Source organism: Euleptes europaea, chromosome 2, assembly GCF_029931775.1.
Source record: "Euleptes europaea isolate rEulEur1 chromosome 2, rEulEur1.hap1, whole genome shotgun sequence".
In the NCBI taxonomy this organism is placed as follows: domain Eukaryota; kingdom Metazoa; phylum Chordata; class Lepidosauria; order Squamata; family Sphaerodactylidae; genus Euleptes; species Euleptes europaea.
The window spans coordinates 8,478,580-8,490,755 of NC_079313.1; the positions used below are offsets into that span (position 1 = coordinate 8,478,580).

At 48.6% G+C, this 12,176-nt stretch overlaps 1 protein-coding gene across 2 annotated transcripts in view; it reads left to right on the forward strand.

Moving 5' to 3' along the window:
- The first annotated feature begins 291 nt into the window (after nt 1-291).
- Nucleotides 292-12,176, forward strand: part of CSNK1G2 (casein kinase 1 gamma 2) — a 61,900-nt gene continuing 50,015 nt past the window's right edge. For both annotated transcript variants that reach the window (XM_056844260.1, XM_056844261.1), the window contains exon 1: nt 292-580. The gene's annotated coding sequence lies outside the window, so the exon portion shown is untranslated. The remainder of the gene's footprint in view (nt 581-12,176) is intronic.

The following is a 12,176-nucleotide window of genomic DNA, read 5'->3' on the forward strand; positions in this document are numbered from 1 at the left end:
ATATATAGGATGCAACATATAAATAAATGAATAAATAAATATAAATAATGGATTAAAATATGCATATAATTGAGAGACACAGATTGATGTAAGGTGTTTTTAAGATGTTTGGAGCACGCATACATAAGAACACATCTTTGCCCCTCACATGGCTGTTCCCACAGCCGGCGATGGGAAACCGGAAGTGTTTCCCAACTCACCATCGCGCCCGCAACCCTCCGCGTGCCTCCCAGCCCGCCCTGCCTACCCCCTCCCTCGCTCCCACCCGCTGCGCGCATGCGCCAAAACCCCTTACGGGAGGGCCCCTCCGGAGGGCCAGACCGAGTCGCTTTAAAGCTTCGGAGTTCGCTATTCACCAACGCCGTCTGCGCTGCCGGCGTGACTCGCGCGCCATAGGGTGCTGCGGCGCCTTACGCCGGCGGAGTAGAGACGGTCCTCTTTTTTTTTTTTTTTGCCTGTGCGGGGAGAGAAAGAGGTTTAAAGAGACGAGAGGAGCCTGCTGCCCATGGACGGCCTGCTGGGGGGCAGGCCCCGGGGGGGCCCCCACCTCTGAAGCACCCGGGGGTGGGAGGGAAGGCAGGTGAGTCACCTGGGGGAGCAGGGGGTTCAATTGGGGAGGGGGGCCTCGTTTGGGCTTGCTTTTCTTTCCTTGCCTCTTCCTTTGAATGTTGCATCCTGTTTGGGGGGGAGGGGGCAGTTTTGGGGGGGGCGCAGGAAGAGATGGGGAGGGGGGGTTGCTCCAAATCTAGGAGGGGCTGGGGGGGCTTGCATGGAAGCCCCTTCCATATTGCACCCCCCAAAAAAAAATTCTATGGGGAATCCCCAGAACAAAATTTGGAAGGGGGAACAGGAGAAGGAAGTGATTTTTTGGGGAGGGTGGGGGCAAAGTTGTTAGGCTGGGAGCCTGGCCCTGTTGCTTCCACCCAATGTGCCCCTTTGGCGGTCTGGCCCCATTGAAATTAGCCTCCCTCTCCCCCTGATCACTCCCAATTCTGCCCCCCCCCAGCCTTCCCCATTTATCTCCTATTTTTTAATAACGTGGAGCCCTCTTTTTATTTTTTTTTGCATTGCCTCTTGGAGACAATGCGATCCTTCCCCTGCACATTATGCATCAGAGAGGTGCATTATGCATCGCGTAGGCCTCTCCCTTTGGAGAGATGGATTATCTATGCAACCGGTTTCTCTCGGGAGAAACGCAAGACATTAAAAGGCCTTTAATAATAATAATAATAAAAAGAAGCCCTCTTATGTTAAAAAAAAAGTACATTTCCAGTGTGGGAGGCGAAGCGGGTTGTTTTTCCTGTACGTTTCAGATCTGTTTGCTTCTTCCTGGTTTTGCAACAAAAAAAAAAAGAGGAGGAAGCTACTGTACCTTGTTACCTTGATGTATATTTAGAATTGGGGGGGTGTTTCCTTTGCACGAAAAGCATTTTATACTGCATTTGGGGGGAGGGAAAGATGCTGTGGGGTGGATGGAGTTGCTGGATGAGAGTTTCTTTTTTAAATGATGATACTGGTGGGGGGGATTGAAGCAAACTGGCCTCAGTGCTCGAAGCTTTATTAGAATGTTGCTTCTGTTTTTCCAGTGGATGCTGTCTCTCTCCCCCCACCCCCCAGGTTAGCAACTTCCATAATCTGGGTGTCTTTATGAAAAGGGGGGCCTGAGAGAGGAAGGAAAACCAGGAGACACAAAGCCTTGAAATAAGCCTTCCCTCCTTCCAATCCTTGCAGGCATTTTTTTTGGGGGGGGTGTTGCAATTGAGCATCCAGATGGGAAGCAAAGGAGCTAGAAACGTTGACCTGTTCAGCTTTTCCTTCTCTTTTTGCTTGAGCTGGATAGACATTCTGGGCCAGGCTGGAGGAGGCCTGTCTTTCCTAATTCTACCCTCTCCTGGTTGACCAGGAAAAAAAGAAAGTGAGAAAGAACCTTTTTAGCATTTGCCATGTGCTCTGATTTCTTCCTCCTCCCCCCAAACCCATTTTTAACCAACTGTTGCAACGTCGGTTTGTTTGTAATGTGTGTGTTTTTAATGTGTGTTTTTCTCCCTTCCCATTTTTTGTAGCTCTTTGTGTTGCTTTTTAAATAAGCCAGATTTTTTTTTTTAAAAAAAAGATCCATTCAGTTTCCAGGCCTCTTTCTCTCCCCTTCCCCCCCCCCCATTTGTTTTGTTTGGCCAGCTTTGCAAACTAGGGACTGTGTTTTCTGAGTAGCATCTGGGGGGAAGTAGACGGTTCCCTGAATCTGTTCAGGAAGGTGGGATGCCTAGTTGAATACCATTCCTCCCCCCTCCCTCCCATTAAAGCTAAATTTCCTTTTGTTTGAGGGAAAGGTCCTGCAAACCAAAAATGTCCTTTTGAGACTAGGCTGGGGTGGGTGGGTGGGACTGAAGGAGCAAAGACCACTGACTGATGGCGCAGGAGGCCACATATTGTAATACTGTGTGTTTTTGTACATATATTTCCCCCCAGAATTAACCTGTGGCCTATTTTCCAGCTTGCTGTGAAGCAGATCTTTTGGCAAGCTTCATGGAGCCCCTCCGGCGTGGCCCTGTCTGCTCGCTAAGCTGACTTGGGGGGGGGGGTCATCTCATTTGAAATCGAGCCATGGGGCTTTTCTGGAGCGGACGGCTGGCTTCAGCGTGTGAACATGAGCAACCAGGAAGTACATCTGATTCCCTCCCCTCTCCGCTCCTCCTTTCTTGCTGAGGATGCCAAAAATAGCCCTCAAAGAAAATTGTACTGGGGAGTTTGCAAAGCTGGTATTGTGGAGCGATAATCTTCCATAGGAGGGGATCTTAGGGGGAAAATACCTCGTGAGAATTCAAATTTGGACCCAAATAGATATTTAAGATGAGTGGGACCACCATCGTTCCGCCCTCTTTTAAAACCCCTCCTCGAAATTCATTTTGTATTCTGGCTGCGTTATATGTTGACTCTCGTTCTTTCTCCCTTTTGTTATCTGCTCCCTCCCCCCAGGGTGTGTGTCAAAATTTAGGTAGTGTGTTCTGTGAGGCAGAGAGCAACTTTTGCTTCGTTCCTCACAAGACCCCTGTGAGGTAGGTTGTGGTGAGAGAGGGAGACCACCCCCTCCCCAGGCTGTTGGGCGGGTGGGGTTTTGAACCTGCCCCTTCTTGGCACGAGCCCAGCGCCATTGTGATAGGTAGTAGACTGTATGCACAGTGTTGCGAACTGATCTTGGAATTTGAACTCGGGTCACACCCAGTTTGGTAATGACCTCCCTGGATCCTTGTGAGTTCCGTGTTTGGAACTGAGGTTAACCACATTGTCCGGCAGTCGCCCTGGGTCAGAGACGGTCCTGTGAAAAAATTCTCTTCCCCCTCCCGTTTACGCATGCATTTTTAATTTTTTTTGCCATCGAGTCACATCCGCCATAACGTTCAGAGGTGGTTTGCCATTGCCTGCTTCTGCTTCGCATCCCTGGACTTCCTTGGTGGTCGCCCATCCAAGTACTGACCAGGGCTGACCCTGCTTAGCTTCCGAGATCTGATAAGATCAAGCTAGCTGGGGCCATCCAGATCAGAACGCCTATCCGGAAAAAATTCACTGTATCCGGAAAAAAACTAGCGTACCCTTTTCACATGCATGTTATTCTTCATCCAACGTAAGTGGCGGTTTCCAAGCCAGAGAACCTTCAGGGGTCCCTCCAACAAGAGGATCAAGTGGATTTATTTTGTTATTTACCGATCAAGAGGGTTTTTTATCCCACCCTTCCTCTGAAGAACTCAAGGCGGAGTATGTGGCTGGTCGCTCCAAGGTGACGGGAGGAGGGGAGAGGGCTGAACCTGGGATTCCCCAGATGTACACAAGAACATAAGAAAGGCCATGCTGGATCAGACCGAGGTCCATCAAGTCCAGCAGTCTGTTCACACAGTGGCCAACCAGGTGCCTCCAGGAAGCCCACAAACAAGACAACTGCAGCAGCATTTATCCTGCCTGTGTTCCACAGCACCTCATATATTAGGCATGCGCCTCTGATCCTGGAGAGAAGAGGTATGCATCATGACTAGTATCCATTTTGTAGCCATGGATAGCCGTCTCCTCCATGAACATGTCCACTCCCCTTTTAAAGCCTTCCAAGTTAGCAGCCATCGCCACATCCTGGGACAGGGAGTTCCACAGTTTAACAGTTTGCAGTCCAGTGATTCAGCGCTGGCTCTTCCCACAAACTTGCTCTACCGCAACTCATCTTTCCTTGCAGAGGAAAGTGTGGGTTTGTCTTTTAGGGCATGCAAACTTGGTTCAAGTTGGGGGCCAATATTCTTAATCACTGGTTGATGATATACACATATGTACAACATTAGAAGCACATTACAAGACTTCTGTGTGAGCCAAATCAAATGGTGAAATGTCCATGATATACAGCCATAAATGACAATGGGCCACACAATATATAAGGTTATTGCTTCATAACACACCTTTTACATGTATTTCTTGCTGTGTCTCTATAATAGTTGTAATTGTATATATGACCACTGAAGAAGGCCATACAGGCCAAAAGGTGTCTGGTTTATTATTGGTCATTTATATTGGTTTTTATCATTAACAGTGTTAGAAAGTTAGTGGTGGTGTAGTGGTTAAGAGCGGTGGTTTGGAGCTGTCTGGAGAACCGGGTTTCATTCCCCATGCCTCCACATGAGCGGTGGAAGCTAATCTGGTGAACTGGGTTGGTTTCCCCACTCCTACGCATGAAGCCGGCTGGGTGACCTTGGGCTAGTCACAGCTCTCTCAGCCCCAACTACCTCACAGGGTGAGGGGAAGGGAAGGTGATTGTCAGCTGGTTTGATTCTTCCTTAAGTGGTAGAGAAAGTCAACATATAAAAACCAACTCTTTTTCTTATAGTCTTTTAGTTGATTAGCCTGTCTATAAGGCCCAGTGCTTTTTGGTTCTGTATATACTGTATAATAAAGATTATTATTTTGTTATAACCATCAGCTCAACTTTCAAGTTGGGGCAGCAGCAATCCACCCCCCAGAAACCTCTCCCCCAAGTGCTCTGTTGACGTTGAATCTGTTCTAAGACCCCATCGTTCCGGAGCAGACAAAAGGGATCCTTTCACAGTGGGCCACCGTTGAAAGAGCTCATACAAAACCTGAAAGTGATTATGGTCTCTAGCGCCTGGGTTGTGCCCATTTGGCTGTTTGCCTCCCTTTGCTCCTCGGGAGGGGTCAGATTCACAGCAAGTCCCCGTCACCTTGCTCCAGTTTCAGAGAGCAGTGGTTGCCTTCCCCCTTCATTTCTCTCTTCTACCTGCTTGCTTGAGGAAGTTGGCAGAGGGAAAGAATGGGTAACGTTGGCAGAGTGGGTAACGTGAGGGACCTAGAATCATACAATCATAGAGTTGGAGGGGGCATAAAGGCCATCTAGTCCAACCCCCTGCTCAATGCATGATCAGCCTAGAGCACCCCTAACAAGTGATTGTCCAGCCTCTGCTTAAAGACCACCAGTGAGGGGGAGCTCACCACCTCCCTTAGGTACCCGATCCCACTGTTGAACAACTCTTACTGTAAAAATGTTTTTCCTAATATCCAGCCAGTACCTTTCCTCCCGCAATTTAAACCCATTACTGCGAGTCCTCTCCTCTGCTGCCAACAGGAACAGCTCCCTGCCCTTCTCTAAGTGACGGCCCTTCAAATACTTAAAGAGAGTGATCCTGTCCCCCCTCAACCTCCTCTTCTCCAGACTGAACATTCCCAACTCCCTCAGCCTTTCCTCACAGGGCTTGGTCTCCAGGCCCCTCATCATCCTGGTTGCTCTCCTCTGCACCCGCTCCATTCTGTCCACATCCTTTTTGAAGAGGCTGGCATGTTGTTTTCTGTTGCTCCAGAAGATCGGACCGGAACCAACTGGTTGAAATTAAATCAAAACAGTTTCCGTCTAGACATCAGGAAGAACTTTTTAACAGTTCGAGCGGTTCCTCAGTGGAACAGGCTTCCTTGTGAGGTTGTGGTGAGGTCTCCTTCCCTGGAGGTTTTTAAGCAGAGGCTAGATGGCCATCTGTCAGTACTGCTGATTCTATGACCTTCGGCAGATCATGAGAGGGGAGCATCTTCTGGGCATGGAGTAGGGGTCACTGGGGGTGTGGGGGGGAGGTAGTTGTGAATTTCCTGCATTGTGCAGGGGGTTGGACTAGATGACCCTAGCGGTACCTTCCAACTCTATGATTCTGTGTTTCTCTGGTTTCCAAAACCGGCTGGAAATGAAGCGCTCAGAGCGAGAGGGGATGGCCAACGGACAGCGGTTTCTCCCCCAGTCCGTACATTGTTGTCGGTTTGCATTAATCTGTAAAATAATCATTGAGACCCGGGGGTTAGAAGCTGTGCTGCGGAGAGCCCGGGGGCTTCCTCAGAAGAAGGTTGTCTGAGGTTCCAGGGTCCTGGACTTTTTGTCCGATGCACATCTTTCGTTCACGTGGAGTAACCCTGGCCACGGCAGCTGGTTATCGTGGGGGAGAAAACCCACTTTTTGGACAGGGTTGAGTAATTTTGTTTCTCTAGTTTTGCTCTTGTTGTAAAAGAAAAAAATGCTCCCACCCTGGTTCTCATGCAACAGACAACTCTCCCTGTAACCCCACAACACCCCAAGTTTTCAAGCTGTTCTCCCCATATTTTATGAGTGACCCAGCTGTTCAGTGGAAGCCATAGGAGTTCTACGTTCTCTGCTCGGTTTGTAACCCTTTCGGTCTCTACAGAGCTAAATTGGTGGAGCGGCCGCGGGGGCCACTGCATGAGAATGTAGACTGCCTCTGAATCTGTGGAGGCTCTGCCTGAATACCCCCATCCATAGCCCTTGATGTGGGTGTCTTTTGTGTGAGCTTGTCGGCATCTTAACCTAAGGGATGTTGTTGTGGCTGCCTTCGGCAGGTTATCTGGAGAGGCGACATCTTAACATTTGCTGAGTAAATAATGTAGCGGTGAGCTTTGTGATGTGAAATTGAGGGGTGTGTTTTTTTCCTAGGGTCGGATCTGTGACCCAAGGTGTTGTGTGCTCGTGGGCCGCGAGAGAGCCTGGAGAACATGTTCTAGAAACGTCTGAAGGAGCTTACGCTAAGTGGGACTTTTTGCCTTTGCCTGGGTCCTTCAGGTCTTCCCCCTTACTGGTATGATCAGTCTAGTTAAATTTTGGAACTCTCTGCCCCAGGATGTGGTGATGGCTGCCAACTTGAAGGGCTTTAAGAGGGGAGCGGACATGTTCCTGGAGGAGAGGGTGATCCATGGCTTCTAGACAAAATGAATACTAGTCATGATGCATCCCTATTCTCTCCAGGATCAGAGGAGCATGTTTATTATATTAGGTGCTGTGGAACGCAGGCAGGATGGTGCTGCTGCAGTCTTCTTCTTTGTGGGCTTCCTAGAGGCACCTGGTTGGGCCACTGTGTGAACAGACTGTTGGACTTGATGGACCTTGGTCTGATTCAGCAGGGCCTTTCTTATGTACTTATGACCACACAGTGTGGCAGTTCCTGTCTGAAAATTCCTGACTGGGGAGGGGGGCTTCTTTCTTTTTCTCACCTCCACCCCTCGCCTTGGTTTCTGGATGTTGTGTCACTAGGTGGGGTGTTCAGAAGAGAGGCTGGGGAGCCTGTTGTGAGGTTAGACCTTTCAGGCATTATGTTCATGGCGTGGGGAATCCAGCTGCACGTACCAGGAATGCGTGGTGCCGTGATTGCTCCCAGTACTTGCATTTTGTCTAGAATATGCACCTTTCCCAGCTTTGGTATGTGCAGACACTTACCCTGAAAAATGCCAAGCCTTCTCTTGGCATGAAGCAAAGCCCGAAATTGCGTGCATTTCCCTGCTGAAAACAAAATGGCGACTGCACGAATCGGGAGCATCGCAGTAGTGGGCGGTCCCTCAACTGGTAGTAAAAAAAAAAAATCCTTGCTAGAGAAGAGTTGGTTTTTATCTGCCGATTTTCTCTGCCGCTTAAGGAAGAATCAAACCAGCTTACAATCACCTTCCCTTCCCCACAACAGACACCCTGTGAGGTAGGTGGGGCAGAGAGAGTTCTAAGAGAGCTGTGACTAGCCCAAGGTCACCCAGCTGGCTTCATGTGAAGGAGTGGGGAAACCAACCCTGTTCACCAGATTAGCCTCCGCCGCTCATGAGGAGTGGGGAATCAAACTCGGTTCTCCAGATCAGACTCCACTGCTCCAAACCACCGCTCTTAACCATTACACCACGCTGGCCATACCAGTCACACTTGTGACTTTTACAACAGCCCTCTAAGGTATGTTGCAGGTGGAAAAGAGGGGTCTGCGGGAGCGTAAGCCAGCTACTGGGTGTTGAGGGCCGATGTGATTTGATCTCCGAACCTTCTGGATCCTAGCTGAGGAAAACCCATCCAGGCCAGCTATACTGCAAGGGCAAGACTTGTTGATAAAATGACTCTGGGGTACAGTGTGTGATGCTCAGAGGAGAGCAGTGGGAAACCCCTGCGTGGATGTGACCTAATAACGCACATTGCATAGTCTAACTCTTTTCCTTTCTCTCCTTTTCTCCCCCACACACTCTTTAAAAATATATATCTTTTCAGGTTAGGCTGGCTTGCCTGATACGTTCTCTGCTGAATCACTGTGTGGGCTATCTCTGTCTTTCTTTTTTAAAGCAGGGAAGAGGAGAGGGTTTTTTGGGGGGGGCGGACAGAGAAATTTCATTCATGCAGAAATCGAAAGGAGGACATGCACAAGCCCCGTGGGCCGGCGCCGGGAGCTGCCTTCCAAGTGGAAGCCAGTGGCTAGATTCGGTGGAATCAAAAGGGGGCTGTTCCCAGAAGGCAGGATCAAGCTGAAACTGGGACCCAAATCCAGACTTAGATGCATTATTCATTGCTCGTCTGCTCATGCTTTTTCAAAAATCCCTGCACATAGAAAGTTAGCATGCCAGCGTTCTAGCCTTGCCACCTTGCTGTCCTAACCTCTACATGCGGGGATCTTTCAGTTTTCTCTGCAGGGTGGTGTAGTGGTTATAAGAGCTGCGGACTCTGATCTGGAAAACCGGGTTCGATCCCCCACTCCTCCACATGAGCGGCGGAGGCTAATCTGATGGACTGTTTGTTTCCCCGCTCCTACACAAGAAGCCAGCTGGGTGACCTTGGGCTAGTCACAGTTCTCCTAGAGCTCTCTCAGCCCCACCTACCTTACAGGGTGTCTGTTGTGGGGAGGGGAAGGGAAGGTGATTGTAAGCCGGTTTGATTCTTCCTTAAGTGGTAGAGAAAGTCGACATATAAAAACCAACTTCCTTCCTTCCTTCTCTGGTTCTTTCATTTGTTCTTTCTTCTATGATATATCTTTTCATCTGCCATCTGAAGTGACTCAGACATAATTAAAAAAAACAGACCAGGGGAGGGAACGTGGTCTTGGATCAGGGCTGCATAAGCTAATCCTATTGTCTTCCCCCCCAATTCCTACCACTAGCCACGCAAGAAAGATTTGCAGCTCATGATGGGGGGTAACCTTACCAGGAAATGATGTTGGGGCCGTATGTAGTTCACACCACACCCATCTGCCCCCCCTCCCCGGTGTCATGGCCCCAGTCCATTAATGATGAGCTGCAATACAATTTGAGATTCTGAGTTCAGGCTCCAGGTCCAGTTAGGGTTGTCAACCACCTGGAGGTTGGCAACCATCAAACAAGATATACATGTAAGCACATACAATTAACATGGAACACGAAGCGTTTAACATGTCAAAAAAGCAACGGCGCATTTAAAATGCAATGGGCTTCCAGTACATTTCCCATTTCATGAACAGCTTTGTCAAGCTTCAAATTCTTCCATGTGCTTGAGAAGTCATTTAGACAAAGATGTACTTTCCTAGTAACAGTGGAGGGCTGGCTGGAGGTTGGCAACCCTACTGGCATCCCTGTTGATTCCTATCTAGGCTTTTCGCACCATGTGTTTTTTCTTTCTTAGGGAGGCCTGGTCAGGTTTGGCTTTGCCGGCTTTTACATCCAGACTTATAACTGTGAAGTACCCAAAACGCTTGACCGCTTACAAGCAATTTCGTAGGTGTGCAAACTGGGTGGGGGCGGGTGTTGGAGAAGAACAGCAGAGATGTGAAATCGGCCACAGAGTCCAGCTTCCTGCAAACCTTGTTTTAAAAAAACAAAATGGAAATCATCCATTGCAGGCAAAAAGGAATTCAGTATTTCTCAGGTGGACCCCTGAATTCGACCACAAAATCCAGCTTCCTTAAAACCTTGTTTGTTTTTTTTAAAAAATGGAAATACTCCATTGCAGGCAAGAAGGAATTCAGTATTTCTCAGGTGGACCCCTCCCGTCTGGCTGGGAGACGGAACCAGCCGTAAATGACTTGCTTTCTTTAAAGGGTGGGGGTGCTCAAACATCTGCCTTCCCAGCAGTTGGAAATCTGAGCTCCTTTCTCCTTTGCTTTTGCTTTTTTTTTTTTTTTTTTTTTATAAAACCTCTCTCTCCCACCCCTTCCTGCCACATCCTGGCATGGTGCTTCTGGCCCCGTCTAGGCACGCAGCAGAGACGATAAAGTTGGCTGCTCGGCATTTCAGGTGAGCGTTTCAAGCTACTCCCTGCGAGTAGGAAATTTCTGTCTGATAAGCTGTGCTTGCTCCACCACCCCCTAGTCGCAGAGAACTATTTATATGGGACGTGGTACCATTTGGGATCTCTGTCTCTGTCTCTCTCTCTGTCTCTCTCTCTCTCTTGTTTTTTGCCTTCTGCCATCTGAAGTTGTACCCTAGAGCAGGGGTGTCAAACTCATTTATTACGGGGGCCGGATATGACACAAATGTCACTTGGCCGGGCCACATATACCATAAAATTTAATGCCAGGTAATGGAGATAACACCTTTTCGGAAGGCACAGGCAAAGCCAATTAATGATATTATTTTTTTACTTTATTTTTTTAACTTAAAATGCAGACATGCTTATCACAATAACGCTCGTACAGTATTTTCTTTTACTTAACAGTCTTCGCTCATTAACATAGGGTTGCCAACCTCCAGGTAAGCCACGGCTTACCTTCAGTCACACAGTGGAGATGTGGTGGCAGCTACTTAGGGTTGCCAGCCTCCAGGTACTAGCTGGAGATCTCCGGCTGTGATGACTGATCTCCAGCCGATAGAGATCAGTTCCCGTGGAGAAAATGGTCGCTTTGGCAATTGGACTCTATGGCAATTGGACCCTAACCCTCCCCAAACCCCACCCTCCGCAGGCTCTGCCCCAAAAACCTCCCTCTGGTGGTGAAGAGGGACCTGGCAACCCTACATTAACATCTGGGAACTGGGGTGGGGGGTGGTTGCCTCGGCTGGCTCCCGGGCCAGAGAAGAGCTCTCAAGGGGCCAGATCCGACCCCCGGGCCTTATGTTAGATACCCCTGCCCTAGAGTTTTCCAGGTGGCCCAGAGACAGGCTGGTAGCGTCTCCAAAGTCCAGGAAAGCTGCAACGTTTGGCCTTGTCCTGCAGCAGGGGTCCCCAACCTTTTTGAGCCTGCGGGCCCCTTTGGAATTATGACACGGCGTGGTGGGCGCAGACAAAACACGGCTGCCACGGAATGGTTGCAGCAGAAGGTGGAGCCAGCCCCAAAGTGGCAGCCACGGCTTACCTTCAGTCATGCAGTGGAGATGTGGTGGCAGCTACTTAGGGTTGCCAACCTCCAGGTACTAAGCAATCAAAAATCAACACCTCTGCACCATTACCTAAGGTTAGAAAATTAGTACAGAAACAGGCTGATAACAATATGTAATGACAAAAGTATATTGAATGTAACAATGTGCTACCAAGCCAATTGCATATATATAACAAAGTATTTCCCAGTTCTGGGTGTATAACAATGTGCTAACAAGCCAATTGTATATGTACAACAAAGTATTTCTCAGCCCTGGTACAGTAACAATCAATCCGAGGTCGATGTCTTCAAGTGAAGAAGGGTAGAAAGGGATACAAATTTACAGTTTCCACTTCCCAAATGGGATACAAGTTGTCTATGCAACCTTGTTTCAGTGGATATCCTGATGTTGGAATAGATACGTAAGCTAAAAAATACACATGGTTGCTATTTTGTCCCTAAAAGGGTGATGCTTAAAAGTCTATGAGAATTTTGAAGCTACAGATGCTTATATTGAAATTAGTACATTTTGAAAACAATATATAAACAGGACTGAGGAAGAACTGAAACGATCGT